Raw genomic sequence first — 22,103 nt, 5'->3', positions numbered from 1 at the left:
TCCATCACCCTCAGCTTATTCCTTTGAGTCATTATCTCTCCCTGAACCTGGAGTTCATATTTTCTTGGCTAAGGCCGACACCAGCAATCCTCTCATCTCTCTGCTCCTCCCAGTATTCTTTGGAGTTGGGGCTACAGGGATGCTCAGCTTGCTACATGCTTTCTGGAGTCTGAACTCTGGTCCTCATGATGGCACAGCAAGCAGTCTTAGCCATTGAGCTGGCTTCCCAGCTCACAGTCTGACTTCTGATCATCTTCCAGCATTGTCTTCCCCAGACCTGATGAATACCGGCATTAGCTAGAAAGGCTTTTGCACTACTCTGGATCCCGAGTGCCACCAGACTAGTGGGTGATAAGCACCACATGTGGCCGTGAACAGGATGAATTTGCTCTGGCGTCTCCTCCCAGCTTGCTGATGACCTTAGACAAATCATTTCCCCCTTTTGGATTTTGTTTCTTCAACCAGGACAAATACACCTGCCTATATGTCTCATTGGATTAAAGGCTGAAACATGACCATTTTTTTAATGGACCCACAAGTTCATTTACCTCTTCACTCAGGTACATAGTAAATATTCCGGAATGACCTATAAATCATGGGAGATCTGGGCTTCACTAATCCATGTAAGATTCTGAAGTCTAGAATTAGGGCCCATGAAATGTCTGAGTAACAGACCTGGTCAGCCCAGAGCACACCTACCCCTGGATGCACAGTCCTGGGGTTATTTTATGTGTTTTAGTACCTTGTCTAGCTGACATTTGTCTAGATAACATTTTCCTGCCTTGTGCCCATGGGGCCCAGAAGAGGGCAGCAGGTCTCCTGGAACAGTTGTTCTGGGGACAGTTGGGTCATCCGGAAGAGCACCTAATATCTTAACCTCTGAGCCCTCCCTCTCTTTAGTTCCCACAGAACTGAAATTTTATAGATCCCAGAAGTAAACAGAGTTTACATTATTGAGGGCTTTCATTTTATTAGATTTGTTTTTTTTTTATGAGCATTTTGTCTGCATGCATATATGTGTACCATGTGCATGCCTGGTGCCTGGTGCCCTCGGAGCTCAGGAGAGGAGGACCTCTGGGATTCCCCCGACACTGGAATTACAGTTAACTGTAAGCCATCACACAGGTACTGGGAGCAGAGCCCTGGTTCTTTGCAAGAGTAGTCATTGCCCTTAACTGCTTAGTCATCTCTCGAGGGCCCCAGGACCCACGTCCAGTTCTCTTCCCTTTAACTGTTACCATCTCACTGATTACTACTGTCCCTGTTCTGTACTCCGAGAAACTGAGGCTTGGGCAAAGTAAATATATCTGCTCACATAGCTGGTAGTAGAGCCTAGAATTGTCCCAGGGCTTGGTGGACTCCAGAGTGTATGGGGCTCTTGGTCCCACAGCTTCAGCTGTCCATAATCTCTGCTGGTGGGGAGGTCTAGGCAAAGGGCATGTCTTAGGGTTTTACTGCTGTGAAGAGACACCATGACCAAAGCAACTCTTATAAATAAAGGACAACATTTAATTGGGGTTGGCTTACAGGTTCAGAGATTCAGTCCATTATCAAGGTGGGAACATGGCAGCATCCAGGCAGACGTGGTACAGGATTTGCTGAGAGTTCTACATCCTCCTCTGAAGGCTGCTAGCAGAATACTGATTTCCAGGCAGCTAGGATAAGGGTCTTAAAGCCCACACCCACAGTGACACACCTACTCCAACAAGGCCACACCTCCTAGTAGTGCCACTCCCTGGGCTGAGCATCTACAAACCATCATGTGGCAGTACAGGCTAATGTGGCCCGTGAGGCCTCGGTGGCCTGGGCAGGAGGGTCTGGGACAGGGCAGAAAGTGAGCTAGAGGAAGAGGGTAGATCAAAGTGGGTAAGGCTTGAGCTGGATCCCAGATCACTTCCGTCAGGAAGACCCCTGGCCACACCATCACAACTGGGAGCCAGCCTGTTCAGGCACACATTTGTGTTAATATGTTTGTGTTACTGAGACTGCAAATTCTTCTTCTTTTCCCCTGTGAAGTCCTCAAGGGCGAGACTCCATTACATATCACCCAAGGCCCCATACAGCCTAGTGAAGATTAGTGGGTGATTAATGAGGACCCTTGGAGTAAACGATTAATAATGACCATTCCTAATACTGTAAGAAATGATTCATAGACATTCTGTTATTCACTCATTCATTAAAACCCATGCACTTTTGCTGAATTGTCAGTAACATGCCTGGCTGGGGATGTGCCCCTGTGGTACAGTGGGAGTCTAGCATGTTCGAGTCCTGGCTTCAGTTCCCAGCACTATACTAGAAAAAAAAAAAAAAAAAAAAACCAAAAAACAAAAACGTCACGACAGCCTGCCTGTGCCCAGGGGATTCGTGATGGATTAGGATAAAACAAAAGCAGAAAAGACAGAGCATTGCATATGTGAAGCACAGAGGAGCATCATGGGAGGTTCCACGAGGGATGAATCAGGGCCAGGTTTGTGAGCAAGGGGGACCAGGAAAGTGCCTGGCCAAGGCCGCCATAGACATCTGGGGAGCTGGGGAAGGATGGGTCTGTTTGCTGCCAGGAGGGGAGTGGCAAAACACTTTTGATTTGAAGACAGAATAATTTGAGTCTTACCCTATTATCTCAAACTACCCTAAACACTGCGGCAGTAGGAGCAGACATGTGCAAGAGCAGGCTATTTCTTTAAAAAATTAAAAAAAAAAAATTAAAAATTAGATTTTGTGTTCTTCCTGAAGTACTCTTATGCAGTACTGCAAGCGGCCAGGAGAGGGCAGTAGATCCTATAGAACTGATTTATTGTGAGCTGCCATGTCAGGGCTGGGAATCTAACGCAAGTCTTCTGAGCTCTTAACCTCCGAGGCATCTCTCAAGCCCTGAGCTGGCTATTCCTAAGAGATCTGTTTACCTGTGTTATTTTGACACTACCCTTCTGAACAGGGGAGGCCACAGGAGGGGGGAAGTCCCTAACTTCCTCACTTTCCAAAGGAAGTAAAAACGTGGAATCTGGGATGTGTGTGTGAAGGTTGCGTATCTGGCCCTGTGACAGGCAGTTGACCCTGGCTCTGCGTTGCCTGTTTCCCCTGGAAGTCTTCAGCCCAAGATATGCCCAGACCAAGCAAAGAAACAGAGAGTGAAGCCAGCTCAGGCTGCCCTAGGACTTCCTCCAAATAAACACATCCGTCACAGAAGGGACCAGAACGGCCCCACCCACAGCTGTTACTTTCTTTGAGTGGAGCTTTTTGGCCAGCTATTGAAAGTGCAAACCCGGGGCTGGAGAGATGGCTCAGTGGTTAAGAGCACTGACTGCTCTTCCAGAGGTCCTGAGTTCAATTCCCAGCAACCACATGGTGGCTCACAACCATCTGTAATGGGATCTGATGCCCTCTTCTGGTGTGTCTGAAGACAGCTATAGTATACTCAGATAAATAAATCTTAAAAAAAAAAAAAAAAAAAAAAAAAAAGAACCCCCAGCCCCTTTCAGGCAAAGCTACCCAGGGTCTCCCACCACAGGCATCTACTATTGAGGCTTATTCCAGTTTGCATAGTCAGTTCTCAAGCCTGTCGGCTGTATTCTGCCTTTGTACCTTTGACAGCTAGCCAGGCTTCTTGGCCATCACCAAGGCAGGGGCCTCTCTGTTTCCCACCAGGGAGGAGGCAGACTCAGGAGCCTTTTACAGTTCCTGGTTTCCTCTGTCCTCCATGTCCCCAGGACTAGGTCTGTAATGTTAACACTTATCTGTTCCCCATTCTCTACAACCTCTAACATACTGGTTCCTGGGAAGGGAAGGTTCTTCTTGTTGGCTGGAGTTGCAGCTATGGCAGCTGCATTAAACATATTTTTTTTTCCTAAAACATTTTCTCCCCCAATGGGTGTTGCTTTCTCTTCTCTTCCTTCTTTCCTGTGGGCTACTGAGAGTACATCTGTGACAGTCACTGTCCCTTTGCCCCAGCCCTGGGTCCTTTCAGCTTTCATACTACAAAGAATCCAACTGTTGGCCTTGGTACTAGATGCCCAACCTGTGGCCTAGCTGTGCCCTGCATGAACCTTTCTATCTGTGTGTCTCGACCCTAAAATCCCACTGGGTGGCTCCCGCCTCTTCACTTCACAGAAACGACCTGTCTACCAGCCCACCATGGTCACAATGTCCTTTGCTGGCAACAGAAGGAGTGGAATAGACAACCTATTGACTCTGGCAGCCCAAACATGGATCTTGATTGAGCTGAACACTGCCCTCCACTGATACTCTTGACTAGGGCTTGCCTGATCATGATACTTAACCTAATGAATTCCCAACACACACCATTACCTGCAAATTTTGCAAAGCTTTGAAAGCTTTCTAGGATAGTGAATTTGCAAGTGGCTAAAAACTTTGTATTCCTTCTTCATCACCCAAAGCCCTACGCAGGAAGGCCCCCAGATGCTCCTGTTTCCAATGGCTGGCACATGTTTACTTTTGGCTGGTTCACTACATCTAGTCCTCAAGTCTACATAAAGCTGCACTAAACATCCTTCAGGCTCCACCTTTGTGGGGGTCTCAGACTTAAGATTTTCTATCAAGGAGTATTTCTACCAAGTAATTAATTCAGAGGTAGAATGTAAAGGGCTCTGTATAAACTAATGATTTTTCAGAGCCTTGGCATCGATCTGCAGGACTCTGCTGTTGAAGGCATGAGAATTCTCCCCACCAGAACATTATCATTCAAGATAAAAGAATCCTCAGAAAAATATGGAGAACATAAGGAGGCTCTCATCTTGCTTGTCTTCGGTGCTGGGGCCATGTGCATCCTGGCAAGTCTCTCACTGTGGAGGCAAGCATAGTGTCTCAAGTTACCAGGGGCCCTGGACAGCAGCACTTGACAATTCTTGGCATCTTGGACTGGATGATTCCTATCTGTCTGGTCTGTCCTGCACCATGAGATGGCTCGGAGGCCTGACTGTCTATTAGATGGTGACACCCTTCCTTCCTGTCTTTATAACCCTACATACAAATGTCCCCTGAGAACAAAACCACAAAATTGAGATGTTAAGAACATCTCAATTATTTTATTGCCTTTGAGTAAGAGAACCAAATGTAAAGAAACATGAGGATATTGTACAAATTTTTCTCCCTTCCTTCCTTCCTTCCTTCCTTCCTTCCTTCTTCCTTCCTTCCTTCCTTCCTTCCTTCCTTCCTTCCTTCCTTCTTTCCTTCTTTCCTTCCTTCCTTCTTTTCTTCCTTCCTCCTTCCCTCCCTCCCTCCTTCCTTCCTCTTTCTTTCTTTCTTTCTTTCTTCCTTTCTTTTTTTGAAACAGGGTTTTTCTATGTAGTTCTAGCTCTTCTAGAACTCACTCTGTAGACCAGGCTGGCCTCAAACTCAGAGATCTGCCTGCCGCTGCCTCCTGAGTGTTGGGCTTAAAGGTGTGCGCCACCACCCAAGGGCATGGATGTGATGGGCCTTCTTTCTGTGGATCAGTTTCATTTTTCCTTCTTGCTGCAGACTAGCTTTCTGTGCATGCTTTAGCACATGGAGGGAAAAACACCTCTAGCATATCTGAATCTGAGGCTAAGGAGAAGTCAATAGAATCTCTTGGTTCCAAATCCACATTTGTAAGGAGGGACTCTGGCCTGGACCAGGCAGGTTGTGCATGGCTTATCTAGTCAGTGACGCTGTAAGGGAAGTGCAGTGCACAGGGACCCTGGGTGTCTTGTTGTAATTGCTATGTAGATATGCAATCTCTAGGAAGGAACCAGGTGGATCACTGGTTCTAGGAGTCCCCTAGACAGTGTACATTTGAGGGAGGCTTAGCAAGTACACACACAACTGCAAGCTGCAAGCTGCAAGCTGCAAGCTGCAAGCTGCAAGCTGCAAGCTGCAAGCTGCACACTGCCTGAGAGACGAGACAGTAGGGGTTCTCTTCAAGCCTAACAGGTGTCTCAGTCCCATGCAGCTAGACTTATGGAAACTACCGTGCCACCCAGCCATTCGTTTAGGAGTCTCTGTGGGGGCGGTGTAGCTTACTCGGGCAGGTCCACTCTAGAGAGAGAACGTTAGAATCTGGCATTTGCAGGTCTATAAAGATGTTTTATGGAAGGAAGCACTGCAGTCTTTCTTCATGAAGCTGGCTGGGGTGTGCAGACACCGAGGTGCAGGCCAACACTGTGTTCCTGTGTGTTCAGGGATTCAGCCTCAGCCTCTAAGAAGAGGGGCAATTGGTGCTTGACCAGTACTGCCTTGAGGCTCCAGCCCTGGGTAGCAGGATATTACTGGAGAGGACCCTGCCCTAGGGCTGCTGGATGGGTCACTAGCAGCTGTTCTGACACATTGCTTTGTAAAAACTGTCCATCTCCTCTGACAAGCCATAAATACCCCAAAGGCCTGTCATGAGCTCGTCATCTCTGTGCCCAAGCACAGTGCTGTTATTTTAAAGACTCATTTTTATTTATGTGCATGCCCGTTTTCCCTGCATGTATGTCTGTGCATCACATGTCTGGTGCCCATGGAGGCAGAAGAGAGCATTGGATCCCCTGGAACTGGATTTACAGACAGTTGTGAGCTACCACATGAGTGCCGGGAATTGAACCCAGGTCCTCTGGGAGAGCGGCCAGGGCTTCTAACTGCTGAGCCATCTCTCCAGATCCCCACATTGTGTTATGAAACAGCAGAGCAGTAAGTGGGCCTCACTCTGTGCCAGGATGTGTATGAATAGCTAACGAATCAGACACTTTTATTATGATCATTTCATAGAGGTTGGAGCACAGGACGTTAACACATCCAAGATCACCCAGTAACAGAGCCCCAACTCATCAAAGGGCTCCTGGCTTCCTAGGGGAAGTGCCCCTGAATTACTCTGGCTTGAGAGGGACAGATCAGAAGCCACATGTTCTTGCTCTGCTCTCTTGAGCAATGGGTAGACTCATGGACTTGAGAATTTCTCTGAAGAAGTAATGATCACAAATACCTTTATTGCAATAGGATGCCACACATTTGTTCTTCCTAGGTAGATCTCACTAGGTAGCCCAGGCTGGCCCCAAACAGGTGATCCTTCTGAGTACTGGAATTGCAGGCACATTCCACCATGGCTTGCTTGCAACATACTGTTGAAGGGGTTGGTTTTTTTGGAGGGGGGGGGGTAGTGTTGTTTGTCTTTTCTTGTTTGAGGCAGGATCTTACTATCTAGTCCTGGTGTTTGATTTACTATGTAGCCTAAGTGGCCTCAAGTTCATGGAAAGTCTTCTTCTAATCCTAGCACTCAGGAGGCAGAGGCAAGCAGGTCTCTGGAAGTTTGAGGCCAGGCTGGTCTACATAGTGAGTTTCAGGTCAGCTAGACATAGACATATCCTGTCTCAAAACAAAAATAAAAATAGCAACCAAAAAAAAAAAAAAAACCCAAGTACTTTCCTATTTAATATCATCTTAGATGCTGTGCAGCAGAGGCAGCCGTCATTTCCACCCTAAGGAAGGAATTAAATTCTAAGAGAAATGACCCACCAAGACCCCTTGCAGCCTGAGTGCTGGAATCTCATTCACTGTCTGTGGCAGCTCGTGAGAGTATTGGATTGTTGCCAGTTTACAGACACAGTATGTGATGCTCAGTTTGCCCAAGAACTAGTAAGTAGGAGAGCTGAGGTCAAAAACCTGACCTGGGGCTCCTGAGCACCAGCTTGATTCTCAAAAATCGGTCATCTTTGCCGAATGAGTGGCAGGGAAAGAGGGAGACACTGGGGAGGAAGACAGAGGGAAAGGGAGAGGAGGAGATGGGAGGAATCTGTCTATCTCTATCTATGTATCTATGTATGTATGTATGTATGTATGTATGTATGTATGTATGTATCTATCTATCTATCTATCTATCTATCTATCTATTCATCCATCCATGCATACATACAGACATAGATGCATTATCTATCATATGTATGTATGTATGTATGTGTTTGTATATATCCATCCATCCATCCAACCATCTAACCAACCAACCATACATATATACATTATCTATCTAATCTATTTATCCATCCATCCATCCATCATCCATCCATCCACCAATCTATCATACTAGGAAATGGTAGGAGGAGCAGATGGTAGAAGAGCAGAGTGGATGCAATCAGTGTTTGCCTTGAAGGGACCCTGAGTGGTTGCTGACTGACTGATCGATACACACTGGAGCTTAAGCATCTATCCTGTCTCAGCCCCTGCTTTCTTCTAGAGGAAATACTTAGGAGAACAGAGCCTGAGTCTTTTTGGGGCGGTGTGTTGGAAGTACCACTGGGCACGTTAGTTTTTGAGCTGCTTGGAGAGGAGGGAGCCTGAACTGCAGATAGTCACTCTGAGATGTCTAGGACTTCAATTAAAAACATTCAGTCAGCCATATCTAGCAGCTCAGCTCAGTTACATCATAGGTTCTGGGATGTTCAGAACAACTATGACCTGAGGTGCTCCTTTCCTGAGTCCCCTCCAGGCCTAGGCCATGTCAGTGGCTCCTGGAAGAGGACTCTTGGGGAATTCCCACAGCCATCCCAGACACCCTGTGCCAGAAAACCTTGCTACATGTTCTAATATACAAAGGTCACGTTCCTTCCTGGGTGGTGAAAATATAATTGAGCATTTGTTCTTTTCTCTGGGGGATGCTGGGATATCCTGCCCTTGATCTACAAGGCTGGTTCTCTGAGCTGGCATATTCATTTGCTGAGCCAAAGCATTGCAGGCATCCCTGCCCTTCAAAAAGCAGGGAGATTCTCTGTTGATGTCTGCCCCCTAAGCATATTTATAGCCATTTTGTTCCATGCCCGCAAACTATTTCATATTGTTGCTGTAATATGCCCACCAGTCGTTGATGCAGAAAGATAACTTGACTCAGAGCAGAGTCATGCTGACCATGTATGCTGTTATGTTTTGTATGTTATGAGGTTTGTTAATCTTAAGAAATTCCGCGACCATAAGCTTCACTTAGGACTCATCAAAGTAAAGGTCAATATGAACTGTTATGTCTAAAGTAGCTCGAGTCAGGGCTGACGACCCGGCAGCGCTTCCAGCACCCGTGTTATGAGCTCATTGTGGTCTGTGCAGTTTTAGCCTTTATTAAGCTGGCCTTGTGAAATGTTCGGGGTTGTAGCTTTAGCTCCCAAAGTCTGAGCTATGTCCCTGATTGATTAGTCTTGGGGTGTGCATTCAATTAACTATCCCTGTCTGACTGGGATCAGTGTTCTTGTAGTTTGTGGGGTGACTCCTGAAACCCAACAACTCCATGTAGGAAATGGGGCCGTGAGAATGATGGTTTTGACAGAGACAAGGGTCTGATTGACACAGAAGCTGAGGTGAAGCCAGAGACCCTGTACCCACTTTAGAGACTTCCAAGCTAGAGAAAGCCAGAACCAAGATGGCACCCAGGACTCTGAGGAAGAGGGTGGGCCTCCCTGGGCTGGTTTGGAATCCTTTCCATGGAGACACAAGGCAGTCATGGTAAGACAAGCACAGAATAACCAGGAGGATGGGAGGAATCCTGAGGCCAAGGGGAATGGGGGCCTCTCTTGCTTGGCCCAGCACAGCAAGTGAGCAGGTGGCCAGCACAGGCTGAGGATGTCCTTTTCAGGAAGTTTGGAAGTCTTATAGACCTGGGGGTTGGGGGTCTCTGAGCATCTTTGGGTAATAGAGCTGAGGTCAGCAAGGAGGTGCTTGGTGCCTGTAGTCAGCAGTAAGCCAGAATTTGGTAGTCTGTCACCTCTCTGTGTTTAGAGATTTCTCAGAGACTGCCCTCTATGAAACCTGCTCTTAAAAGACAGAAAGCATGTATGCATTGAGTTCATTTGTGTAAAGTTCTAGAACCATCAATGTGGATCCACAGCGACAGAAATGAGAACACAGTAGATCCAGTGGGAATTTTCTGAGGTAATGGGGACTTTTAGTCCGTATCTTGGTTTATGTGCTGGTTATTTGCCTAAGCATATTAAACTGCCCACTTAAAGTTCATTTTACTGAACATAAGTCATATATCAAATAGATAAGCAAAATCATCTTGTCAGACTGTCCTTAGAAGGGAGAAGATTTCTTCTTTACTGTGGGGAGGTAGATGGCTGCCTGCCCCAAGACAAGAAGCAGTTGAGTGAATCTGAAAGCCTTTGGCTTTGACTCAGTCTCTAGCTTTAGTCTTGTGCCGTTGTGATCTTAGATGATTGTATTCCCAGTGTTCTAGCTCCTAAAATGGGCCACACACCTTGCCAGGATTCTTCATTCTTCCTGCAGGAAGCTTTCCCGATGCCTCATGGCCTCTGCAAATGCCTTCCTCGTCCCCACACACCAGCTTTGGAACCTGTGTGATCCCCGTCTCTGTGCGGACAACAGTGTACTCTGACAGTTACAGAACCTTGCAGTGTTTGGTGAGGAGCCAAGCTATAAATAAGGAATCTGCAAACATCCAGCGCCTCCTGTATTATATTTTATCCTGTGGTCCTTGTGACAGCTGAGCTCGGTTGTCAACTTGAGTATATCTGAAATCAACTAAAAAACCAGAGCTGCTGGGAACTCCTGTGAAGGATTTTCTTAATCAGGTTATTTGCAGCAGGAAGATCCACCCTAAATCTGGGCCATGCCTTCTGGTGACCACAAAGATAAAAGGGCATGGAAGACTTTGCCTTCTCCCATTCGCTTTCACTCTTGCTAGCAAAGTCGGTTATCCTGTTGCTGCAGCTTGTATTAAGCCCTTGTATTAAGCCCTAACGTCTTCAGGATTCTGATATAGACTGAAGGCAAGTACCTCTCCAGGAACCCTGCAGGACTGCAGCACCGGGTTGGGGCTGCTGAGATATCCATCAAGTGTGGGATTCTTGGCCTTTCTGCTTTGAGGCAGCCACTGCAAACCCAGCTAGACCACAGCCTATAAACCACTGTAATAAATCTCCTTTAAATATATAATAGTTAATATAATTAATTAATATGTTACATTTTCAGTTCTCTTTCAGTCTTTCTTTCTCTTTCTCTCTTTCTCTCTTTCTCTCTTTCTCTCTCTCTCTTTCCTTCCTTTCTTTCTTTCTTTCTTTCTTTCTTTCTTTCTTTCTTTCTTTCTTTCTTTCTTTCTTTCTTTCCTTCTTTTGAGACAAGTTTCTCTAGACCAGGCTGTCCTTGAATTTAGAGATTCACCGGCCTCTGCTTCCCAATGCTATGATTAAAGATGCATGCCACCACCACCCTGAAGTTCTGTTTCTTCAGAGAACCCAACAGCCTGTCTCCTTCTGTCCTCTAAGACCTGTATGTTGACTCTCTTCTCAACTTCCATATCTTGGGGGGGAGGCCAAGGCCTTGCTCAGCTCTGCATTTCTCTTATTATTTATTTATTTATTGCTGTTGTTTGTTTATTTTTCAAGATGGGGTTTCTCTGTGTCACCTTGACTGTCCTGGAACTCGCTCTGTAGACCAGGCCTTGAACCCAAGAGATTTGCCTGCCTCTGCCTCCCACGTGCTGGATTAAAGGTGTGGGTCGTCATCGCCTGGCTAAATTCCTCCTATTTATTATGAGATGTGTTCAGTAGGTGCCAGGCCAGTGAGTCACTGGTGGGTAGATCAGAGCACAGGTGACAAAGACAAAGTGCTTGGCAGGATTCAGAGCCTAGTGACAGCATGAATGAGTAAGTCAGTAAGTATGTGAGTGGGGAAAGGTGACTCAGTGAACACAAATTGAAGATGTTAATGGAGGGAAACTGGTTTCCTGCCAAAGACTGTATGATGGCGGTGAACAAATAGTCCAGTTCCAGTGTCCATCAAGGAGTCTAGAATGGGCCAGTCTGATGGACAGCTCCATATGTACTCCTGCTGAGGTGTCCCTCGGTCCTTCCATCGTCTTTCCTTTCTTCCTTCTCTCTGCCCACTGTCTGCTGCACTTCCAAGGGGACAGCAGTGTAAGGAGACTGAGGCAGGAAATGCCTCAGAGCCAGGAAACCAAGCCGGTGACTGTCCCTTCTCCAGACTCCTTGCCTCCTTGACACCTCATGACACCTCACCCCGAACAGATGCCTCCCCCATCTTTCAGCCACAGAGCGGGATGTGTGTCAGGAGTTTGCATATTTATCTGCTTTGTAACGTTTACAGGGATTTAGTGTTTAATAACTGTCACTCCAATATATCTTTTCTTAATCCCTTCAGATCTGCCGCTGTAGCAATTTTAAATATTTATCAACACTGTTTGTGTGTTTGCTGGTTGGGCTGCAATCTTCGTGTAATTAAAGATTTACAAGACTCTGTTTGAGATTTATGCAGGCTTGGTGGGATTACAGGGGAAGAGAGGAGAGCTCTGGTCTTGGAGTCTTCTGTTTGGAATCTGAAGCTAGAGTTGGCTTTCCTGGGAAAGGTTCCACAGGCCCTCTCCTTCACCCATCTTCCACACAGGTATTCAGTGCGAATGGCATGTGTGGTAAGATGCAGGCAATGTGTCTGAGTTCTGCCTCCCTTCAGCAGGTGGCAGAGGTCAGAGCAGAAAAAGGCCACTGCTGATTCGCAGTTTCCGTTTTAGTGGCAGAGACAGACAAGAAATATAGAAACGACTTGTTTGTTTGCTTTGTTGTTTTGAGATGAGACAGGGTTTCTCTGTGTAGCCCTGGCTGTCCTGGAACTCACTCTGTAGACCAGGCTGGCCTTGAACTCAGAAATCCACCTGCCTCTGCCTCTCTAGTGCTGGGATTAAAGGCGTGTGCCACCACCACCACCCAGAGGGAAAGATTTTTTTAAAAAAATCATTTTAGATCTTGAAAGATAAAGGAATGAGTTTCTGGTTTTGCTTCTGTTTCTGTGGGTTTTTTGTTTGTTTTGTTTTTTAAATTTTGTTTTTTTTTTTTGTTTGTTTTTGTAGTGCTAGGAATGAAACCCAGAGTCTTGTTCACTCTAGGCCAGTCCTCTACCACTGCACACATACCTAGCCCCAGAGTTATTTATTGCAAACAGTAGAAACTGGCTATGGAAAACCTGGAAATTTCTGGAAGAATAAGGAGAGGTCATAAGATCAAAGGAAAGACAAAAAGACAAAAGAAAACATGGGTGAGCACTGGGTTGTGTTAGGGTCTTTGTGACAGGACACATCTGACAATGTCTCTGTCACTCTTTGCAGGGGAGGCCAGTGGGTCTTGACTGAAAGTTCCATCAAGATTACATCTGGGTATGGTGGCATGCTTTTAATCTCAGCACTTGGGAGGCAGAGGCAGGTGGATCTCTGTGAGTTCAAGACCAGCCTGGACTACATAAAGAGCTCCAGGCTAGCCAGGGCTACACAGTGAGACCCTGACTCAAGACAAAACCAAAAAAGATTGTACTGACTGAGGAGGGGTGGTCACCTGGTGATGGTGATGCCTATCTAGGTGGTGGTGATGCCAAAGCAGAAGCCATGAGCAGAGGCTGCTGAACATGGTTGGAAGTAGGTCTTTGTCATCGTGGCTGTGCTGGAACCAAGCTGAGCGAGGAGCCACACACACGCAAAGCTAGGAGAAGAGGAAGGTCAGTACAAAGTCCTGTGGTGGCAAAGGGGTCACCAAGCTTTCTGGGGCCAGGGTGACTGCCTCCTCTCACAGACTGGGTTTGAGAAATGGATTCCTCTTTAGCCCTCACTCTCCCACTACCTCATGAATAGCCAGGGCATCGCTTCTTGCAAATAGAATAGAGGGCTCTGATCCAGAGGGCAACCTCCCCACTCTCAGCTTCAGTTACACTAACTTCAGGAGGCCAGCAGTGGATGGATGAGAAGCTATGTTAGTTCTGTAGATTCAGGATTGTTGGGGTATGAATTCTTCAGAACATCCTGTGTTGAGTGAAGACACAGAAATAGATCCTTACTGTAGGCCAGTGACTTATAGTAGGTTGGACTGGGTTGAAAGTATCTTTTCTAAAACAGGTATTTACTGATGGAAATTCCCCTACTTATGTTAATGCTGTTCAACATTTTGATATGCTTTGTTTTTAGTATTTCTCAGTTTTCCTTTACTTTGGACCATGGATAGAATAAACCCCTGGTCACTGGGCAGATCATGATTATGTAATTCAAGCTGCCCATCATGGCTGACCTAGCTGTAAGTTCAGCCCTTGAAGCAGCACTCTGTAGATAAGAGCAAGTGTTAAAGGAGGTGGTGGGCTGTGAATGCGAGGAGCAGGTCACCAAAGCAGTGAGCGCACCCCCTCCAGTGCTGCTGTGTTTCCCTCCATCTATATCTGTGGCTGCATGGAGAATGACCAAGGGGGATGGAGATGGCTTCGCAAAGTTCTTTATGATATGTTGATATTCACTCAAAGTAAACAACTCTAGTGTTGTTTCTCCTCAGGAGAAGCCACAGGGTAGAAAAACAGAATCAGCCAGTTGACCTGTATGAGTTGTTGATTCATTTACTTAGAAAAACATAGCCTGAGAAAAGAACTCACTGATTCCTGTGCGTTGTTGATGTTTCAGCCAGGTAGCCAGACACTCAGGAGTAAGATTCAAAGCTTGCTGACAAGGAAGTTTAGGAAACAGGTTTTCTGTATGGGGCCTCTTGGAGTGGGCACAGGATTTGAGAATATTTGTATTCATGGTCGATATCTACTGAATTCCTATTGGCAATGGGGTAGACCAGATGACCCACTCCACAAATCTCATTAATCTTCATCCCCAAGGACACAGAGTTTGTTTAGTCTGTTGAAGAACAGTGGCCCTGTTGACACAGCTGAGGGGGTTTGGGACTTGGGCTTAAGCACAAGGACTCACCAAGACTCAACTAGATAATGCCATTTTAAAATGTTCTGAAGCAGAGCCTAACCTGAGCTCATGATTTGGTATCACTGGCCAATGATGATTTGAGATCCCAGCCATGGGAGAGTTTCAATTTAATCTTTTGGAACAGACATTTCTAGTGGAATGAGGCCCACTATCAACCAATGACTTTTATAGTGATGGGGGTTTACAGGCTTTTTTTTTTTTTTTTTTTTAATTTGCTTGATTCTTTGCCAAACGTTAGATTCCTGATGAACTAGGAAGAGAGACCTTACTAAAGCAGAGTCAAGATGTGTTGTAGTCAAGACTACTGACTAACATAGATCAAGAGTCCAAAGACAGGTCTGGAGAGATGGCTCAGCAATTAAGAGCACTGTTTGCTCTCCCAGAGGGCCTGAGTTCTATTCTGAGCCCTCACATGGTCACTTGCAATCAGCTATAAGTATTACCTCCATCTCTAGGGGATTCAACACCCTCTTCTGGCTTTCATGGACACCAGGCACATATATGGTGCACAGATATACTTGCAGGCAAAAAGCCCCTACACATAAGATATTATTTAAAAACACAAAAGAGCCCAGAGACAACCTGTGAGATTGTAAATCAGTCAGGAGTAGTGCCCAGAGTGAGTGGAGAGCCATTCACTGCATTCATGGTTGGCACCAGGGCTCAAGTGTTGCATTGTGATGAGGTACTGGGGAGGAAGAGAGTGGAGGGCAGGGATGTTCTCTCATCTAGTTAGGATCTAGCATGTTTTCCACCACAGTGGTTCATACATTGAGTGGTAAATAAATAAATAAATAAATAAATAAAAGAAGCAATCAATCTGAATGTCCTTTGACCTGGAAAGGACTTCAGAGATTGCCTAGCCCATCCCCAGCCAGGGCAGGCTCTCTTTGTTAGCTTTCCCCAGCTAGAAGCCACCTTAGCTGGAATCTGTCAAGGCTCACCGTTACAAGGCATCTCGTTTTCTGTGCACTAAGCTCAGGTGAGCTCAGACCTGTGGTCGTCACACATGTGGACCAGTGGTGAAGATGAGCTTTAAGGACTTCCTTAAGGTCACAGGATTAGTAAACAACAGAGCCAGGAACCAAGGCCAGAAGATGTGGGCTCTGCAGCTTAAGTGCAACCTAGACTGCTTGAGTCCATATTCCAACAGCACCTGTTAAGATCCCCGTGTTAGCAGCTTTGTTATGTAGTGTCCACACTGGGCCGAATGAAGGCTCAGTGGGTAAAGGCACCAATGACCCCGAGTTCAGTTCTAGCACCTGGATGATGGAAAGAAAGAATTGACTCCCTAAGTTGTCCTCGGACCTCCACACGTCCATGACAGGCTTGTGCACATGCACACATGCAATAAATGTAATAAAAACTTTTAGAGTGAAACCCGCCTCCTTAAAACTCACCCACGGGGTTATGAGTGTCATCTGAGAACCCTTCACCTCTCTCATTCACAGCTTTCTGGGTCTCATGGGCTACCATATATCCTGGTCCTACCTAGCCTTACCCCATACTGATGGAGCTCAAATTCCGCAGACTGTGGCTCTCAGACCAAGCAAGGTGAAGTCTAGCCAGTGTGGTCTCAGGGTCATTATTTGCTGTCTAGACACTGCAGTCATTAATGTCTTTCACCTCACATTAGCTTTTTTTTTTTTTTTTTTTTTTTTTTTTTTTTTGGCAAGAGAAATTCTTTCATTGGTCTGGCCTTCTTGGCTGAGTCATGGCAGAGCGTGGCTCAAACAGGAAGTCCTGTGAGAGAGCAAGACCTGCAAGCTTCCCCAGGTTATGTGTGATTCTGGAACCAGTATCTAAGTATGGGGGTGGGGCCTCAGGGCAGGAGGAAGTGGAAGTGGACTGCACACACCTGAGTGCTACCCTGGTGTGGGGGTACTTGGCAATTGTCTTTTCTGAGGAGTCCACAGGTGCTTATATGCACGTGTCGTGTGCATATGGTGGAGCCGGGAAGGCAGAACAGCATCTGAGTCTCATCTGTCTGTGTGTCTTTCTATTCTCCCTCTGGTCATCACTTGAAAGCCAACGTCCAGTCTGAATTGAGCTTCGGACCTGTATGTTTTTTTCCCCATGCTCATCTTATCCCACGGGGAGATGAAGAGGGCTGTTCACACCTGCTCACACCTGTTCACACCAGGGCACCACTGAACGGGTTCCATCCGGCCTCTGACTGCAGGCTGAAGGCTTCAGTTCTGTAACACGCTTCTCCCATGGACTCTGTATACTCACTGATTTTGATTTTCTCCTGATTGAGATTTAGTGGTGGCTCCTGATGGACAGACAGCTCAGGAAGGTCTGGTTACTCTGTTCCTTTGGAGCCCTGGTGTGTGCAGCAGGCAGAGGAAGGCCAGGTAGAGTTCAGCTCTCCTTCTCCCTGGCATTTGCTCATCCTTTCTGTCTGGTCTCCAGAGTGGCTGATGAGAGAGAGAGAGAGAGTTTGAGAAGCTTGACCCCCTCAGAGAGCTTTAAAGCCCTGCCCCCGAGGCTCCTCTTCCTGGAGGGAGAGGAAGGATGACCTGTGCTGTTTCTCTTATCATACGTGTTTGTGTTTCCCTCAGCAGCTTGGAGCTTTGCCAGGACTTGGAGAAAAGCTTCGTCAGCAGCAGAGAAATCTTGTGTATGGTAGTAGAAATGAGGTCTCAATTTGGGTCTCATCTGTGTGACCTTGAGTAAATTATCAAATGTCTCTGAGACCCATGATTCCTACCTGTTTGCTGTCTGGGGAGACATGCTGCCTTGCCTTCCTGACCTATGGATGGGCAAAGGATGGGAGGTGCTGAGCAGATGAGGAGGGTGGCTGGGGTAGCACCAATGTCCTGGCTCTGCCAACCGGTGTGGGCTGCTGACTTCCCTTCCTCATTCTAGCTTGTTGTGAGTTTTAAGGATTATGGTGGGAGTCAGTGATGCTTACAGACCATGATGGTGTGGCTGGTACCTGGAAGGAGGAATCATGAGCCTGAGCTTAGTACCCAGAATTCCCTAGTGCCAGGAACACCAGCTTTAGGGATTCAGATGGAATTGGGGCCAGAATTCAGCCCTGGCCAGGCCAGGTGGGCAGAGGTGTGTGTGAGACAGTGTGGGCTGAGCCCTGTGCCATTGTCCACACAGCTGCTCCAAGACTTGCAGCATCTCACTCCCAGCTTGGTGATGCCTGCTCTGCTCTGCTGAGTTTGGACTTGGGGCCCTGCAGCCAGGAGTAGAGAAGACTTGGACTCTCCAACCTGGCCCAGCTGAAAGGGGTTCTGAGTGACAAGGTTTTCCCCGCTAAACTGAGGAAGAATTATGTTCTGACATTTCTGCCTGAATGATCCCAGGTTTTCTCCACTGGCATCAAGAGAATGGTGAAGTTCGTGAGAGCCTGGGGTTTCCACCAGGGCAGGGAAATATCTTAGCCCACCTTCCACACTGTCCCTGTGGGCTGTGACTTGGGGAGAGGTTTCGCCACACACCACAGGAAAGGAGGCATCTGAGGTCACAGCGGCCACAGCTCTAGAACCATTAGACTCTGGTTCACATTCTGGGCTTGAGACAGCATAAGTCATGTGCCCTTTCTGAGTCTCAGTTTCTTTGTGTATAAAATGAGGTTAGTGCTTCCCACCCCAGCACAGTGGGTATTTCAGGGTGTGAAACTGCTCGGGGCAACACTATCATGGTACACGTCATCACACATTTGCTGAAACCCAATGAACATACAGAAGCATTGAGAGTGAGCCCAAGTGGGAGCCGTGCGTGAGCACTGGGTGGCAATGATGTGCCCCGGGTTGTATAGTTGGATCACCCAGAAGCTGGATACTGAGGAGGACACCACATGGAGGAGATGCTATGTGGGAATTCTGGACTTTCTGCTTTGTTTTTCTTCCAGCCTAAAAGTTGAAGGAAAAAAAAAAAAAAAGAAAAAGAAAGAAAAAAAGAAAAATTAAGAGCTATGGCTCAGTGGTCATGAGTAATTGTTTCTCTTGCAGAGGACCAGGGTTTGGTTCCTAGAACAGGTGTGGAGGCTCACAACTCTACCTCCAGTTCTAGGGACCAATGCTCTCTTCTGGTCTCTTCAGCACTGGGCATGCAAATGGGGCACAAACATACACGGAGGCAAAATGCTTATATACATAAAAAAATGAATGAATGAATAAATAGTCAAGGAATCAGCAAAAACCAAAGCAAAAAAGCCATCAACAATGATGTCCAATAATTACTGAACTTAGGCTTGAACACCACTTTATTACATGTTATTTATTTATTATGTATTATGTGTTAGCATTCTGTCTAAACTCCACCCCCACAGTTACCTGGCAACAGCCAGGTATGCTCCTCCCCACAGTATAGCCAGGTAGGCCTGGCCCACTAGAAAAGGGGCTGCTTGCCCCCTCCTCTTCATCTCTTGCTCTCTTGCCTCTTGCTTCTCTCCCCCCACCCCCCACGTGCTCATGGCTGGCCTCTACTTCTCTACTCTCTGTCACTGTCTCTGTTTCTGTCTCTCTCTCTACCTATCTCTGCCTCTACTACTCTCTTAACTTCCCTCCCCACACCCTGAATAAACTATACTATAACATTTTGTCTCCTGTGGCTGGTCCCTCAGGGGGAAGGGATGCCTCAGCATGGTCCCGCTGAGACATCACCTTTCCCCATACCTTACCACACTCACAGAACGTATTCTCTTTCTCTTTTTATAAACACATCAGTCTGTCTGTCTGTCTGTCTGTCTGTCTGAGTGGACATGTGGAGGTAAGAAGATAACCTGTAGGAATTAGATCTCACCTTTTACTGTGTGGGTCCTGGGAATCGAACTTAGGTCTTCAGGCTTGGAGGCAAGCACCTTTGCCAGCTGAGAGATTAGCAGGCCTGTCTTTCCTCTTTCATCTCCTTATCTTACACCTTGGGCTGTGCACTCCTGTGGGAAGTTCAGGAGGGAGGGAATCCCACCTGTTTCCTGAATCTGCTTGCCTACTGAACACAGGAGGTGGCTGGGGTAGGGAAGTGGGGTGGGTGTGGGGAAGGGTTTGTGTGTGGGGGACCAGGCTCTTGGGGATATATTTTATTCATTGCCTTCAAGGCTGTTATTTTCTTCACTTCTCCCAGGCCTGCTAGAAGGCATGACACTTCAGGGGCTGAATAATGCTAGGAGATTCCTCCAGAAGTGTGTGTGAGTTGGTGTGGGGGAGGTGAGGGTGTTTGTGTGGGGGAGTGGGCTCCCAAGGGAAGGCAGAGAAGGGCTGGAACAGTAGTTGAGGTCCTGTGTTCTCATTGCAAGTCCAGAGGTCTGGGGAGTCCTTGGCTCTCAGCCATTTTCTCAGATGTAACGCAGGCTAGAGCAACGGGAACCCTGCGCACTACCAATGGGAGGTAACAATGGTGCAGCTACTGTGGAAAGCAGACTGGCCACTCTTTACATGATTAAACACAATTGTTGAGTGATCTAGCAACCCTGGCCCCGAGTGCTCACCCTCGGAAACTGAAAATGGAGTCTTGAAGAGAAAGGAAGGCAGAGCCAAGAGGAGAAAGCAGTCTGGCCCACTGACAGCGGATAAATGAGACCCCAAGAAACTGCACAGAGGAATTGCTACCAGCCTTAAAAAGGAGGACAATTCCGAGACATGCTGCAGCACACATGAACCCCGAGGACATTGTGCCAGCCACAAAAGGAGACGTAGTATTTGACATCCACAAGGGAGGAACCTGGAATGGCTAAATCTATAGTGACAGAAGGTAGAATGGCCATTGCTCTGGCCACAGGAGACAGCAGGGACATTCTTTGAGGTCTTAGGATAAAAGGCATTCTGGAAATTGGTTTATAGCATGCACGTGGCACTGGCAAAGACCTTTGACAGCATAGACTGGGTCAGGCAGAGGTTGGGTTAGAAGTGTGTATCTGTGTCGGGGTATATGTGTGAGTGCAGGTGCCTGTGGAGGTCAGAGGTGAAGATTACCTGAGATTGGAGTTATTAGGGGGTTGTGAGTTACACTGTGATGCTGGGGACTGATCTTCTGCAAGGAGCAGTCTGTACTCTTAACCGCTGAGCAGGATCGGAAAGAAAGTCTTCCAGTTATTAAAATATTGTGCTGCTGCATGCATTTCCCAAACATGTCTCTTGACTTTTGATCATCACGTTGTTTACTTTCAAGGTTACTCTTTCATCGTGATCCTTGTTTACTTTTTTCTTCTTCCTTATTATATAATTAGCCTCCTCAGATCCTTACATTTTTAGTAGCTTCTCAGGCAATTAAAATACATGCCCAACACTGATTTCATCAACTTCATTAAAATCTCCATGTTGACAAGCTGTACAGTTGTTCTTTGCGGTTGTCTCATAGGGGTTTTGTGTCTCTAAGGCATTCACAATCCTCAGATGCTGGCAAAGACTTTGAAAGCATGGGCAGGGGCGGGCAGAGGCTGTGTTAACTGAGAAGGATAGGCACCAGGGTTCAGGTCACAGGGCAGCTGGTTCATTGGTAAGTACATCTGTGCTGTGCTGAGTTGGAAGCGCCACTGATAAGCTCATTCACAGGAAGAACGACTGTGCTACTCTGCCACGCTGATGGTAGTAAGGAATGGTGTCCCTGCCAAAGAAGAGAGCAAAGGACATCAGTCTAGAAGTGGGAAATGAAGCCCGGGCTGAGGACTGGGATCATAAAGCAATGGGTTGTTCTAACTTGTGGGATTGTTAAGCTGACGGCTGGGGCAGCTTTGTGAAGTCAGGCATGTTATGATACTAGTTAGGTGGGAATGGGCTGACAGGGAGATAGGATTGGACCTTTCCAAGTTCTGGACTCCTGCCGACCGGACTGGGTTTTATCCATCCCTGCATCCTCCTAGTACCCTGTGGTTATGGGCACGGCAGCTTGGTTGATGATGGATGAGTAAAGGACCATCTGATTGAGTGGTTAAACCACTGAATTGATGAACCAGCTCTCTCTCTCTCTGTCTATCTCTCTGTCTCTTTATCTGTCTCTCTCTCTGTCTCTGTCTGTCTGTCTCTCTGTCTCTGTCTGTCTGTCTGTCTGTCTGTCTCTCTCTCTCTCTCTCTCTCTCTCACACACACACACACACACACACACACACACAGAGTCTGACTGACTAAGTAGCCCAGGCTGGCCCTGGACTGGCAATCCTCCTGCCTCAGTCTCCCTAGTACTAGTATTATGGGTTTGTAATCTGGGCATCTGTGAACTAGCTCTTCTCTTCCATGTAATCCTTAGTATCCTCTCTAGCTACCAAAGCCAAGAAAAGCTTCTTTGGAAGCTGCAGTGGCAGGTTCTCCCTATAGGAGCTACAGTGGATCATAGAGTCCTGGAGAAAGAAATGGGGTCAAAGACCCTGAGAGGAGGAGTTGGGCATCTCAGACAGGGCATTTAAAATTCATTGAGCTCTACAAAGCAGGCGTTGTGGCTCCCACCTGTAATT

This window comes from Arvicanthis niloticus, chromosome 10 (assembly GCF_011762505.2).
Source record: "Arvicanthis niloticus isolate mArvNil1 chromosome 10, mArvNil1.pat.X, whole genome shotgun sequence".
Classification (NCBI taxonomy): Eukaryota; Metazoa; Chordata; class Mammalia; order Rodentia; family Muridae; genus Arvicanthis; species Arvicanthis niloticus.
The sequence above is the reverse complement of the archived record's forward strand: the minus strand, read 5'-3'. Positions refer to the sequence as shown.